Raw genomic sequence first — 14635 nt, 5'->3', positions numbered from 1 at the left:
TGCAATGAACCCAGGGGTGCATGTATCTTTGCAAATGAATGTGTTCAAATTTTGGGGGTAGACACCCAGAAGAGGGGTTGCTGGGTCATACAGTAACTCTGTTCTTGTGTTTTCAAGGCAACTCCATACTGTTTTCCACAGTGTCTATACCAGTTTGCATTCCCACCAGCAGTGAATGAGGGTTCCTTTTTCTCCACAACCTCTCCAGCACTTGTTATTACTTGCCTCATTGATAACAGCCACTTTAACAGGTGTGAGGTGGTATCTCATTGTGGTTTAGGCTTACATTTCTCTAACAGCTAGTGAAGTTGAGCATCTTTTCATTAATCTGTTGGCCATGGGTGGATCTTGAAAATACTATGCTAAGCAAAAAAAGTAGCCAGAAAAGGTAAAAAGCCATAGGATTTCACTCATATGTGGGATATAAAACTGAAAGCAACAAATGAACAAATAAGACAAAAAACAAACAAAAACTCATAGACACAGACAGCAGTATAGTGGTTACCAGAGGGAACGGGGGTTCGGGGCAGTGATGAAAGATCTGACTTTGGGTAGTGGGCACGCAGTGCAATATACAGATCATGTATCATAGAAGAGCACATTTAAAACCTAAATAATTTTATTAGACAGTGTCACCCGAATAAATTTAATTGAAAAAAAATTTAGAATGTCACTTAATTCCAATGTTTAGAGCTTTACTGAGAGGCTCTGTTTATCCATTAATATTCTTGGGCTACAAAAAAGATAAACCTGAGTCAAAATGAATTTTGAAGGATACAGGGTAGCTCAATTGAAGAATCGGTGGAAATGCTTCATAGCCAGGTTTTGTAGGACAGAACTAGGTCACTCTGGGGCTCAAGGAAGGGAAAATAAGGGAGTGTGTGTTACAGCAGTGCAGGGAGAAAGTTCTAATTCTAACTACTTTCTAATTTTCTGTCACTCTGCTTAATAATATTTAGAGTTCACATTTATGTGCTGCTTACCCAGGCCAGTAATGATTCTAACTATTTTCCATGCATTAACTCACCTAATCCTCACAACAGGTTTATGAGGTAGGTAATTCTCTGGAAACAAAGTCTCATCGGTGCAGCTCCAGTCATATTCTCTTGCATTTAGTAGCCTCACCAAGGCAAGATGGAACAGGGAAGTCAGGGTAATTTTCACAAAATAAAGTTTAAATGAGGCTGGGCAGACAGAATCTCAGAGAACTACTGTATTTGATAAAACCCACCTGCCTGGCTCTGAAGGATCCATGTCTCTATTTCTAGGTGGCAAAATATTTTCTATTAGTGATATGCACTGACTAGCATTTAGAGAGTTCAAAAATAAGATACTTATCCTCCAGAAAGAGACGTTATATTTTGTTTTCTTTTACATACATGGATAGGAATATAGTAACACTTAAAATGAGTACACAATTGCACACTGATTCCAGTTATTAATAAATTGAAAAATCATATGTATTTAACAAAAAAATACTTAAAAGAAAATGTAAACTCAGTTAAGTTTAACTTTCCTGACTCCATTAAGTCTAGGAATCATAGAAGAGAGGAAATTCTCTCTCCGTTACCCTAGGATTAGTGAGATAAACATTTTCCCAATCTCTTATAAGCCCCTGGTAAAATAATTCCTTCATTGATTTATTCAAATAAACAAGACTTCCACTGCCAGAGAGAAAAAGACATTTCATTATTCTGAGTACTTCCGTTAAAAAAAAAGCACACCAAAAAATTCTGATGGTTGACCTAGAAAAAAAAAAGCAGTTGCTGCCAATTAATTATCCTATTATTATAATGTGAAGTTTCTGCAGGAGGGTAGGAGACATATTTTATTCATCCTTATATCTGTTGTGCATAACATAGGGGACTACACATTGAAGGGATGCAGTCAAAATTTATTTTACAAATGAAGAAATAAATATTTGAATTTATTTCAAGAGTAGTTCCATTTTTCCACCAATCAGAACCTGATCATCATTATTGTAATTTAAAGTATCTAGAAATATGAAAAAAACCTCAAAGATTTCAACACATGCAAGAATAATACAAACATCATATAAAGACAATTAGCACTCTGTAAGTTCAAGATTATATTCATTCTTCATTCAGTCATTAGCTATACTTTGAATGTCTGTTGTGTTCAACTCAACAAGCTAATGTTAAAAGAATCAGACGTGTGAATCAGTGCAGGTGACTCACACCCTGTATTCTCAGATTTCCATAGCAATGTTCATATGTTATAAACAACAAGAAGAGTCACTTTCAAGTTAGAAGCCAGAGAGATTCCATCCACAAAGCAGAAACTTATAGGAGTTTCAGCTATAAATAAAATAGATCAGATAAAAAGCAAATAAGACCAGTCACCAAGGAATAACTCTCAAATTCCCTGTGCACAGGGGTTTCTCTGGAGGGACAAAATATGGTGGCTGAATATACAGCAGAAAGTGAATGCACCCTTGGGATTCAGTTGGCTGGGGCAAATCACTGGCATTTGAAAGGACTGTTTCTTGAAGCTGAATTCTTAGAGGAGCCATACCAAATGGTAAGATTGAAGCTGGGAAGGAAGTTGGGCACAGTTGAGGCAAATCGGCTAAGGAATAGGCAGTAGAGAAAACTGGACCCAGAAATCTGACACCTGTACAGTACCTTCACCAAATACGGAGAGAAAACACTGCACAGTCGACATTCCTCTACTGGACCCCCAGGTGTTCACCTCCTTCTTCGGCCTTGCAGCCTGTGGAAGATGAATCTGTCAACCTACAATAGAAATGATATCAAGCTGTAGTCAAGCCTGAAAGCTTAAAGCTACAGTCTAACCTACTACTTTGTGAGCAAAACCAAAACATGAGTACCCCACTGCTCACACAAGAATGAGAAGCAGGGAGAAAAAAAAAAAATACTGGGATGAGGTTATAATAATATTCTAAGGCATAATAAATTGAAGACAACATTCAAGATTTTTAAAAAGCAAAATTTAAAAGTTACCTACTTTATAAGAAATAGAAGTAAATATTAGAAAATGTGTGCTTCATGTCTCCAGTAAAATTAAGAAAACTTGAACTATAAGAGGTTAGATTAAAAACTAGATGAAAGTTTACTTGGGTAAAAGGCAGCACTCTATTAATCTAGAGTGGAGGCAGTTAGAAAAGAATCGACACTACAGAAAATAAAATTAGTGATGTGAGGATAAACCTAAAAGTTTCTTTCAGAATGCAGAGAAAAGGAGTAGGAAATTAAAAGATGAGAAAAAATGTTATAAATGAATGCTAAAAATAAAAAATCCAATGTTATTAATTAGTATTCAGAAAATATCAGAAGAAAATGAGATAGAAGCAATAACTAAAGATATAATAAAAGAAAATTGAAAGATGTTAGAACAAAAAGGTTCCCTAATATGGAAGACTAATGAAAAAAGGCCAACACCTCTTGAAATTTTAACATTTCAGATATAAAAATAACTTGTACATGCATCTAGGTAGAAAAAAGACAAGCTAGAAAAATAAAGGTGGAAAGCTAATAAAGTCCATACTGGGGTGTGGGGTGTGGGGGGGAACCACAAATACCACCCTTTTCATTGACTCTGGGATCAACAGGAACTCAATACTCCTGTTAAGAGACAATTTAAAAATAACTATCAATAGAAAATAAGTAAAGGATAATGAAGGCAATTTATAAAACGAAACTAAAATGAATACTAAATAATAAAATACCAATCACTTACATAGCACTCATTTTGTGCCAGGTGCTATTTAAAAGACTTAAACAAATTACATATGTTTAGATATAAAATCATATTTATATAGTTAATAGGTCAATAAATTTACCAAAATCTCAACCTCATCATTAATTAAAGAAGTAGAAATTAAAACAATAATGTCATTACAAACTATATTATTCTATCAAATTGACAATGATTACAGCTATTAATTATAGCTATTGGACCCAAAACAAACATTCTCATATATGTTGGTAAGAGTATAAAATGACACTACCAGTCTGGAAGGAAGTTTGATAAAACTTATCAAAACTTAATACACCCATATCCGATGGCCACCCCTGCTCCTCTAGACAATTCTATATCTGGAAATCTATGCTAAAGAAAGAATGTTTCCTTTAAAAAACGGTATGTAAAATCACTTCCAATGCAACATTTTAATTCATTCCTACCTTATTAATTTCTCAGCCCTTATTAAACAGTAAAAATGTTAACACAGAAAACAGGAAATAAGCTTTATTATTCATCAATAATGGGTAGTTTAAATAAATTATGGTATATCCAAACTGTGGAAAACTAAGCAGCTATTGAAGATGAATGATGATATATATTTGAATTTGATGACATCAAAATATCTGAAAAGTCAAAGCATGATGCCACTTCTTCAGAGGAAGAAGGTAATCTTCTGACTGGAAGGACAAAGATCAGGGAAGTGGCAGCCTGTGAGTTGCCTCTTCAGAGACAGGGATCGGACGAGTCTGTATCATCGCCCATGGAGAGGAATGCGACAACAAATAGGAACCCAGGTCTAGGCAGTCAGAATCATGATAAATACATTGTTCAACTTGGGGTTTCCAGATAAAATACAGGTCACCCAATTAAATTTGAATTTTAGATAAACAGATAGATAATACTTAGTAGAGTACGCCCAAAATATGCAATATTTGGGAAAAATCACCACAGGGCCAGCAGTGGATTATGAAAAAGTTCAGCTGAAATGCCTTTAACATGCTTTTTGGACATTAATAGGATTTTTATTTTGCCTTTCCTCCATTCCTTACCCTTCAACTCACTTAAAAATTTAGAGGGATACACTAGAAGTGCCATGCAAGCAATTTCAGACACAACTGGTTCTGGGCTGAGAAAAGGGAAGGACTCCAGAGTCTTTGAGGGAGGCAGTCCTAGAGAGGCAGGTGTGTGTAGTGAGCCCAGCTCTGGTCTCCATCAGGGCAGAGTATGCACCAAGCTCTCAGAACTGGCAAATGCCCACAGGGCCAGGCCAGGGAGCAAATAGCCAGGCTCAAGGCAAAGAATCCAGGAGCTTGGCAAAGACAGCAACTTTTCCTGGACATGTCGCTGAATTGTGAGTTTTAAAAAGGAAATAGAGCTGACCATTATGTTATTTGGGATTTCCACAAAACTATGTCCAAAGATGACTGTGATAAATATTTCCCAAGGTAATTCCAAAAACGGCCACAGTAAAAGCATAGTGGTTTAAAAAATGAGATCTGAAGTCAGATAGAGCTGTGTATGAATCCCAGCTCTACCCACTGTGAGTTAAGTGACCTTGGATAGGGTTCTCATCTCTACAGACTCAGTGTCCTTTCTGTAAAATGGGAATCATCCCAAGATCATGAAATGAGCATATATATATTGTTTATCTCATAGCACAGTAGTTACTAAATAAGAGCTAATCATAATACTCTAATATTTTTGATGTTATCAAAAGGCAAAAAATATATAAGAACTGTTGATCTTCCCAGCATTTCTTCATACCAATAAGAGAAATCAGGGATCTTGTGGTCTAGAATCAAGGTCCCTATAATTTAGGGTGATATTCCAGCATTCCAGGTGCTCTAAAGTCTCTGGAGTGCTAGAATCATTCCCAGGTTAATGCTGCTAGAAAAGGAGATCAGTTACCCACAGAGGGGTGGGGAAAATATGTTCCAGCCCTTGAGTGACTTCAAAATAGAAGGATTTTCAGAGGCAGGGAATATCTGAGATTCCAAGAACATATTTTAGAACTTTCTTGAGGGAAGAAACTAGGTCATGTGCTCTTAACCCAATGAGGTTTAAGATCACAGTTGGGGGGAGAGAGAATATAGTTGGCCTTAATTAGCTCCAAAAAGAGCCCAGAACTCCTGGGACTAATCCAAAAGAACTTCTAGTGGAGAGATCCAAGCTCCCAAATGTAAATACTAGTTTCAGGAGAATGAAACCAAATCTAGGACAGCTTCTGAACAATTACCATTTATCAAGCATTTACATGTTGTAAGAACTAAAATTATCCTTCTCACAACTCCTGTTTATACAAAAGGCTTAGTCACCACAAGAAAGTAAGCTCTGTGAAGGGATGAACCGTGTCTGCCCTTTTTACTGCTTTATGGGCAAGGAGTGGCAGCGTGCCTGGCATATAGTTGGTGCTCAATAAGTACTCATTGAACCAAATCATTCAAAACTACACAATGAGATAATAGAGGGATCTGGGATTTGAACCCTGGCCTGACTCTTAAAACTACACTTGCCTCTATGTCACACTGCCAACCAAAGCAGTCTTAGGCCAGACCAATCCCAAGGCAAGCTCCTGTCCTGGCTCTCTCCCCACAAGCTCTCTTGGGGTCCACCGAGCTGTACTGAGAGAACCACTTGGAAGGGCACCACTGGGAGAATCTATGAATCTAGAAATTGTAGCAGGTATTGCTAGTTGCCTCTTAAATATCTGTTTTTCCCTTCTAAAAGAAGCTGGACTTATTCAGGCGACAAAGTTCCCATTTTAAAAAATTCATCTCCTAAAATACTTGGTATCTTAATTATTGCAATGATTTCATACTCATCAAACTGTATATAGTTTATACTTTATATACATGCAGCTTATTGTATGTAAATTATACTTCAATAAAATAGTAAAATACACACACACAACAGAACACAACACAGACTGCCCCAGATTTCCTGTGAGCCACTTCTAGCCAATGAATGTAAGCATAAGTCTACTAGATGGGGTTTCATTATTGTTAATTTGAAATGAACGGTTTACCTTTTGAGTTTCCCTTTTTTTTCTGCTTGGAGGTGAAGCTGCCATCCAGAGAAAATGAAGACAAAAGCTTCAGGCTAAGGCTGGTGAAACAGGAGGCTAGAAGGAACCTGAGTCCTTGATAACTGTCTGGAGGGGCAGCACCTGCTTTGGCTTGTCCACCTCCTGATTTCTTGTTCTGTGAGAAAAAGAAGTGTCTATTTAGTTGACCTGATAATATATGGTTTCTCTATATGCTGCTTATAGTTACTGAATGGCAATATTCCCAAGAAAAGTATAATGAAGATAGCACAGCACCATTCCTCAAAAATTCTCAAAAATTGCTGCAGATCCCGGCCAGACGTGGCTCAGCAGTTGAGCATCGACCTAGGATCCAGGCGATCGGGGTTCGATTCCTGGTCAGGGCACATACCCAGATTGTGGACTCGATCAGTGACTCTCTCATCATTGATGTTTCTATCACTCTCTCTCCCTCTCCATTCCTCTCTCTGAAATCAATAAAGATATATTTTTTAAAAAAAAATTGCTGCAGAGTAAAATCCAAAGCCTCCTCAGTCTCATCCGCTACTATGGTACAATGGCTTCCATAAACATGTCCTTCCAGCTCTAGCAGTCTCTTTGCTACATTCCAAACAAGTAATGTTTTAAAATTAATGCTATTCTCTCAACCTGATATATCATTCTTCTCTAATCTTACAGACCTTGGAAGACTTACAGAATTGATACAGGCCATGGTTAGCTAGTGAAAGTCTTGAGAAGAAAAGTTATGTCTCCTGAATATAAGCCAGATGCTCTTTGCCCTAAATACCCATATCTGGAGTGGGAAAATCAAATGCTCTGGTAGAGACTTGATTTACTCTTTGCTTCGCTTTAATGTCAAAAGCTCTCACTTTAAAAAAAATTAATAAATTATCTTTTATTTGAAATATGTCAGAATAAAAAGCTCATTTACAACAGCAGTTGTAAGATAAACTAACATTTTAAGAACATTTTTTCCTGTTCTACAGTGTCTGATTACACATGAAGACAGAGGGTTTCTGTTTTGTACAGGTAGTAGAACATATATATATAAATGTTACATTGTTTCAAGGTAAAAACTAAGGCTAGGCAATGTGCTCTGACATTTTGTGTGGTGGCCAAACCCCAAAGTTACTGACCAAAATATTTCATTTCCAGAGCTACTTATTATGTAACTAGGATAAAGTAATTAAACCTTCCAGTTCATCCATCTGTCAAGGAGAAAGAATATTATATTTGCCATCTGTCCAGCTTTCAGATATGGCAAATATTGATGAGAGAATCTAAACTAAGTATAGGGCTTTATTCCAGTTCATTTAAAAGAGTTGACCAGTATTGAAAACTCTACTCTACAAATCAATTTTTATTTATTGATCTTGTTTTTTGAAATATTTCAAATATAACAGAAGCTAATTATTTGCTACCCAGATCTAACAGATGTTAATATTAGACCTTCTTTTCTTCACATTTCTTTATTCTTTAATAATATTACAGATACAGCTAAAGCTCTAATTCCACACCCATGCCTTTCCTCTCATCTTTTCCTGAGATATCCTAAAGTTTTGGAGAATTAATTCCATGCAAGACTACATAATTTTACTACATGCATAAAATAATATACATAATCTTACTTTGATTTTAAGTTCACATATTTTAAATCATATGTAATTTGCCTTTTTCATTGAATATTTTGTTTTTCAAATCTATTAATACTGATATATGCAGATTTACGCCAGTGATTCATTTTAACTGTCAAGTAATAACAACCTACAGTTATCTCTTCCCTGACTAGAAGGCAGGTTATTTTTCATTTTTTACTATTCCAAGCAATGCTGTAATGAATATCTGTGTACATATATACAAGTATTTCTCTAAAATATATGACTGTTCTTTGAAGAAATTGCTGTACACTTTTGTACATTTTAACAGAAAACTCTCTAGGAATTTTGATTGGAATGGCATTGAATTTTTAGATAAATTTGAGGAGTTCATATTTTTAGGAGTGTTCCTATCCATGAATATGGTATATCTCTCCAAATGCTCAGATCGTCTCATCACTATCTTTAAATAAAGTTTCATAATTTTTAAAAAAGTCTTTATTGATTTCAGAGAGAGGGAGAGGGAGAGAGGGAGACAGAAACATCAATGATGAGAGTCATTGATCGGCTGCTTCCTGCACGTCCCCCATCAGGGATCAAGCCCCCAATCCAGGCATGTGCCCTGACTGGGAATTGAACCATGATCTCCTGGATCATAGGTCAATGCTCAACAGTGAGCCACACTGGCCGGGAAAGTTTCATAATTTCATACATGAAGAAAGGAAAAGTTTTGTGAGTTTTTTTTTTACCATAAGTATCTTTTAATTTCTCTCTCTCCCCCTGCTCCTCGTTCTTTCTTAATTGTTCCTTTGAGTTATACTTCTCATACTGCATTTCTATAAGGTTGTGCTGTTACACAGAAACTCTGAGGGGTTTTTTTTATATTGAATTTTTATTGTTAATTTTGTGCTTAGCAAATTGCTGAACACTATAAATTCTAAAGGTTCTGTAACAGAGTGAAATGCTTGGTCTCTCTGACTCTGTCTTGTTCAAGCCTGCTTTGTTCTCATAGCCTTTGGCCTAATAGCTTCTGCTTAATCTTGCATATAGACATACTAACCATTAGAGGAATTCTGCTTATGGTTTGAGGAGATAAGGGAAGTATTGTTTACCAAAGATTTGCAGGAACCTTGTGATCAAATTCATATCACCTAGCACAATCTTCCTGGGACCCCTACTGGTACCCAGATGTCTGCAGTGGTCAATCACCTCTTGACTCTCCCATTTCCCCTTCCCTTGACATAAAAGAAGCCTGAAGTCTGTACTTTCTTAAGATGGATTTGAGGTAACACTAAGTCTTTCATTTTCTTGGTTGGCATCTTCTCAATCAATAAACCTTTCCTTACTCTGAACTATGATGTTTTGAGTTTTGGCCTTTTGAAGCATTGAACACATGGGCTTTGGACCACTAGCAGTTCTTTTATCATAGATATTTCCATATTTTCCAAATGTCCTTGTCTGCAGATTCTTGTGGATTTTCTTTCAAACATATTATTTGTGGATAAAGACAATTTTATTTCTTTTCAATTTTTGAAGTTTTATTTATTTTTCCTTCCTTATGTTGTTAGCTAGGACTTATAGTATCATATAGAATAAAAATTTGAAAAAAGGCATCTTTGTTTTGTTTTGCCTTTAAAAATGCTTCTAGTGATTCTAATTTGCTATGAGTTAATATCTTTAATTAGTGAGTAATTTTTTAACAGTTTTCAAGTTTCAATATTAGCATCCAGAAATAGGGTGTTTAAATTAATATATAATAGATAACCATAATAAAAAAGTCTTTGATTGAAATATTCTGTTTGTCTTAAGTAAACATGGATAATATTTTTTTCTATACTTTAGGATATATCTTAAAGTTGCACCCAGTTCTATATTCATTTTAGAAGTAAGCAAACCTTTGAAAAACAAATCATTAGCTCAAAATATGAATTTCAAATATTTATAGGCATTTTAAGCAACGTTATCTCACTTGATGAAATGCACAGTATTAATACATGCCATTTATTAATATAATTAGCTGGCCTCATAAAACCTAAGGCAAATAATCAAAATAAACTGTAAACATTTAAGTCAACTTTTAAAAATACTAGTACTGTTACTACTAGTTTGTCTAATCTTTTGGGGGTCATTTTACTAAAGAGAGAAGCAACTTCTTGATTGCTTTTTCCCTAAAAGATAATCCACGTGAGCAGTAAATAATCCTAACATTCATTCGGTAAGTAGGTTATCATGAACATGAAAAGCCTTTTCTAATGGAAACATTATTGCAAATGTAGTTAAATTCTCACACTAACACATAAAAAGCTATTTAATCCATAATATACCAAAAGTAAGTACAAAATATGCTCTTTCAACTACACCAAACCATCATATATAACATATTTCTATTGTGGTAAAAAAAAGGTGACGAGGCAAGTATTTGTGTATTTGTTGGGAAGGATAAGTAGATGACCTAGGGCCAGAACAATTTGTTCATTCTTTAAACTAGTTCTTTTCGATGGTTTAAACTGTCTTTTTTCATTTGAAATTACAGTAAAAGCCCTGATAAATACTTCAAGTTAAGCTTTGCTATATTCTAGGGACATAGTAGAACAGAAGTCATAAATCCAATCAACAGGCTTTTTTCTAGTCTATATTGATGTTTTCAATTTTAGTTGAATAAGAATCAGCTAATTACGTAGAGTGATGGATTAATTAGTTTGATTGCTGCAATTATTTTACAACATATATGTATATCAAAATGCCAAATCCAAGTCCTGCTCCTAAAACATATATAATTTTTATTTGTCAATTATACCTCAATAAAGATGGAGAGAGAGAAAATCACCCAGTAACATTATTAAAATTGCAGATTTCTTCCATCTTTTAACATCCCCCTTTCCAAAGATTTGATTCATAGGTCTAGGGTGAAATTGATATTTTTGTTTTTATTTTATTTTTATTTATTTATTTTTATGGTTGACAGTATTACACAAGTCCCCCACTTTCCCCACCTTTGGCCCACTCCACCCAGCCCCCACCCCCTCCCCAGGCCTTCACCACACTATTGTCTGTGTCCGTGGGCTATGCATATATGTTCTTTGGTCAATCTCTTCCCTTCCCCCTCTCACCTCCCTCCCCTCTGAGGTCTGTCCCTTCAAACTGCTGGTGTAAATTGACCTTACCTAGATCACTCTTTGAGAAGCACTTCTCCAGATAAAGTATGCACCCAAGGTTGTGGTTTATGCCAAACCTTTGATTTTTTAAATCTTTTGCTACCAATAAAAACAATATTTTCTTTTAAGCACGATGGCCCTAATGGCCCCTCTACCTCTCCCTGATCCAATCCTGATCAATAAAATCAGTTTAGCTATTCACTTGTAATTGATATTGGCACTCTGAGCCAGGTTCTTATTTTATATAACCTCCTGATAATCTCTGTTTTGACCTACAGTACCTTAGTGAACAGCATCTGAATACCTGGGTCACTGCCAAAATCCAATATGCATTTTTTTGCTTTCTTTTTAAAATGTTTTTATTAATAGTCTAATCATTGTTCTACAAGGAAAATAATAAATCATAAAATATTACCTAATGTCATTGTTTTCAGTTATTATATCATAATTATTTTTAATAGTTTTATTGGGATATAATTTATACCATAAAGTTCACCTGTTTAAGTCTGTATAAGTACATAATTCAATGGAATTTAGGATATTTACAGAATTGTGCAACAATCACCATAGTCTAATTTTAAAACATTTTTATCATCACCAAAAGAAACCCCATACCTAACAGCAGTTACTTCTCACCCTCTTCCCTCCTTCCCTCTCCTGCAAAGCCTAGCCAACCATTAATCTACTTTCTGTCTCTACGAATTTGCTTATTCTGTATTTTAATATAAGTGGAATCTTGTGACTGGCTTCTTTCACTCAGCATAATGTTTTTGAGGTTCATCCATGTTGTAGCATATATCAGTACTTTATTTCTTTTTATGGCCAAATAATGTTCCATTGTATGGATACACAACATTCTGTCTATCCATTCATCAGTTGATAGACATTAGGTTGTATCTACGTTTTGGCAATAATGAATAATGAACATTCATGTATAAGTTTTTGCTTAGACATGGGTTGTCACATTCTCTTGGGTATATACCCAGGAGTGTATTTGCTGGGTCACAAGGTAACTCTATGTTTAACATTTTGAGGAAATGCCAAACTGTTTTCCAAAGTGGCTGTAGAAGTTGACTTTCCCACAAGCAATGTATGAGGGTTCCAACTTTTCTACATCCTTGACAGCACTTGCTATTGTCTGTCTTTTTTATTACAGCTATTTTAGCAAATGTAAAGTAGTATCTCATTGTTGTTTTGATTTGCATTTCCCCAATGGTTAATGATGTTGAGCATCTCTTCATTGCTCAGTGCTTGTTGATTATTTGTATATACATTTTTTGGTGGAACATCTGTTCTTATCCTTTGCTCATTTTAAATTAGATTATCATTTTATTATGGAGTTGTAAGAATTCTTTATATTGTCTGAAGATATTTTCAAATATATGACTTACAAATATTTTCTCTCAGTTTGTAAGCTGTCTTTTCACCTATCTGATGGTGTTCTTTGAAACACAAAATTTTTAATTTTGATGAAGTCCAAGTTAAAGTTAACATTTTTCTATTTTACTGCTTATAAAGTTGCTGTTGAATCTAAGAAGGCATTGCCTAACTGAAGACCATGAACATTTACTTCTATGTTCTCTTCTAAAAGTTTTATTGCCATGATTATTTTTACAGATGTGAATGAATGGGAAGTGAGAATTAAATTGGTAAAATCAGAGAGCTATCAAGGGAAAGTGTTTCAATTACTTAATTTTACAGATAATAATTATTAGGATTGTGGAATAGTTACTGGGCATTAACTCTAACTACAGATAAACTGATAAAGAGAAAAAAGTACCAATAAAGAGAAAACTGCAGTCATGGTGGACCTAAAAGGACTTAAGTAGTAGGTAGGGAACCTGGATTGGTGAGAAGTTGCTGGAGGACTTTATCCCTCTGCTCAGGTCAACTCTGGGGACTCTCCAAGGCAGCTCTGAGAGCTGCAGGCCATAGGTGAGAAGTCAGAAACCCTAAAACTGCTGCCCTCATACTGTAAGACATCAGCTAGAGGGAATGGAGTAATATCCAGGTTCTACAAGAAGTACAGGCTTGATGCCATGCAGGTTTGATCATTTGTCACCATGAGAATGGGAGGTGTATCCCTCTCCAGCTGGTAGAGAGATATGTCTGAGCACAAGAAAGTGTCTGCTTTGTCACCATCCCTGGCACACCACAGATGTTATGTCCCAGGCTCAATGGCCAAATACCAAGGGCCATTGATCAACTATTCTACATGTCCAGGTAGGAAGAAGGACCAGAAAGATACTGTTACACTATAATTCTGTTATTTTATAACAGAAAGAACACATGTGAGGATAAAAGAAGAATTTACAGATGGCCTGTCAAAGTAACTTAATCAGAGGAACTATTATCATGCAGATTCTGAATCCATTTTCTACAATATGTGAAGAAAAAAATGTCTTCTAATTCAATGAATAGATCACTGCAGTGAAAAACAGGGCACACGGTGTGAAACATTATTCCTTCCCTTCAAAACACAATACAGAACAATTATGCATAATGTTCACTGTGAACTATTTGATATACTGCACTACATATTCAGTGCAGTTAGGAGCCTCTAAATTTTTTTAAAGTGTTCTTTAAAGCAGCTGTCCTATAGTGTTGCCATGGTTGTTAGGCTCAGAAAGTGTCACTATTTAACATCTGTATCCCTTTGCTTCCCCAAGCTTCATTATCTTTATGCTGTTGCTGTTGCCATAGAAGCCATGTCTCTTTTCCAATGAGCACTTTCTAAACTAAGTCGCTGTACTGTGAAGGTATTCCAGGAGGCATCATTCACGGAAAACAAATTCAATCACAACACAATGGTAAGTGCGAAAGGTCTTATGACAGCCTAGCAGAAAACAAAATATCTTCTAAGGACCTGATGTAGAAAAAAGCAAAGTGTCCTTTATACCTGGTATCCTTCATGTAACAAGCTAGAAGTACTTTTCATACATGACTTGATATGTGTTCTTGACACATGATCATTCTCTATTTTGTACAGATAAAGAACATTAGGAAGAGAATCTATTCTCACCTGAGTAAAATAGTTTAATGAGTTCTCTCTTAGAGCCAGGGAATGAATAACCTGAATTTTTTAGTCTTTTCAACCCTAGAATTCATGTCATACA

The 14635-nt window shown here is 35.5% G+C and overlaps 1 long non-coding RNA gene across 1 annotated transcript in view; it reads right to left on the bottom strand.

Annotated features, from left to right (window-relative positions):
- Positions 1 to 2672: 2672 nt before the first annotated feature.
- LOC107539607 (uncharacterized) overlaps positions 2673 to 14635 on the bottom strand; it is a 308699-nt gene continuing 296736 nt past the window's right edge. Inside the window, exons 3-4 of the long non-coding RNA XR_001603421.2 lie at positions 6752 to 6926; positions 2673 to 2756 (exon numbers count right to left, since the gene is read on the bottom strand). This is a non-coding gene — a long non-coding RNA (uncharacterized LOC107539607). The remainder of the gene's footprint in view (positions 2757 to 6751; positions 6927 to 14635) is intronic.

This window comes from Miniopterus natalensis, chromosome 3 (assembly GCF_054644295.1).
Source record: "Miniopterus natalensis isolate mMinNat1 chromosome 3, mMinNat1.hap1, whole genome shotgun sequence".
Taxonomy (NCBI): Eukaryota; Metazoa; Chordata; class Mammalia; order Chiroptera; family Miniopteridae; genus Miniopterus; species Miniopterus natalensis.
Note: the sequence above shows the minus strand (reverse complement) of the source record. Positions and strands in the feature narration are given on the sequence as shown.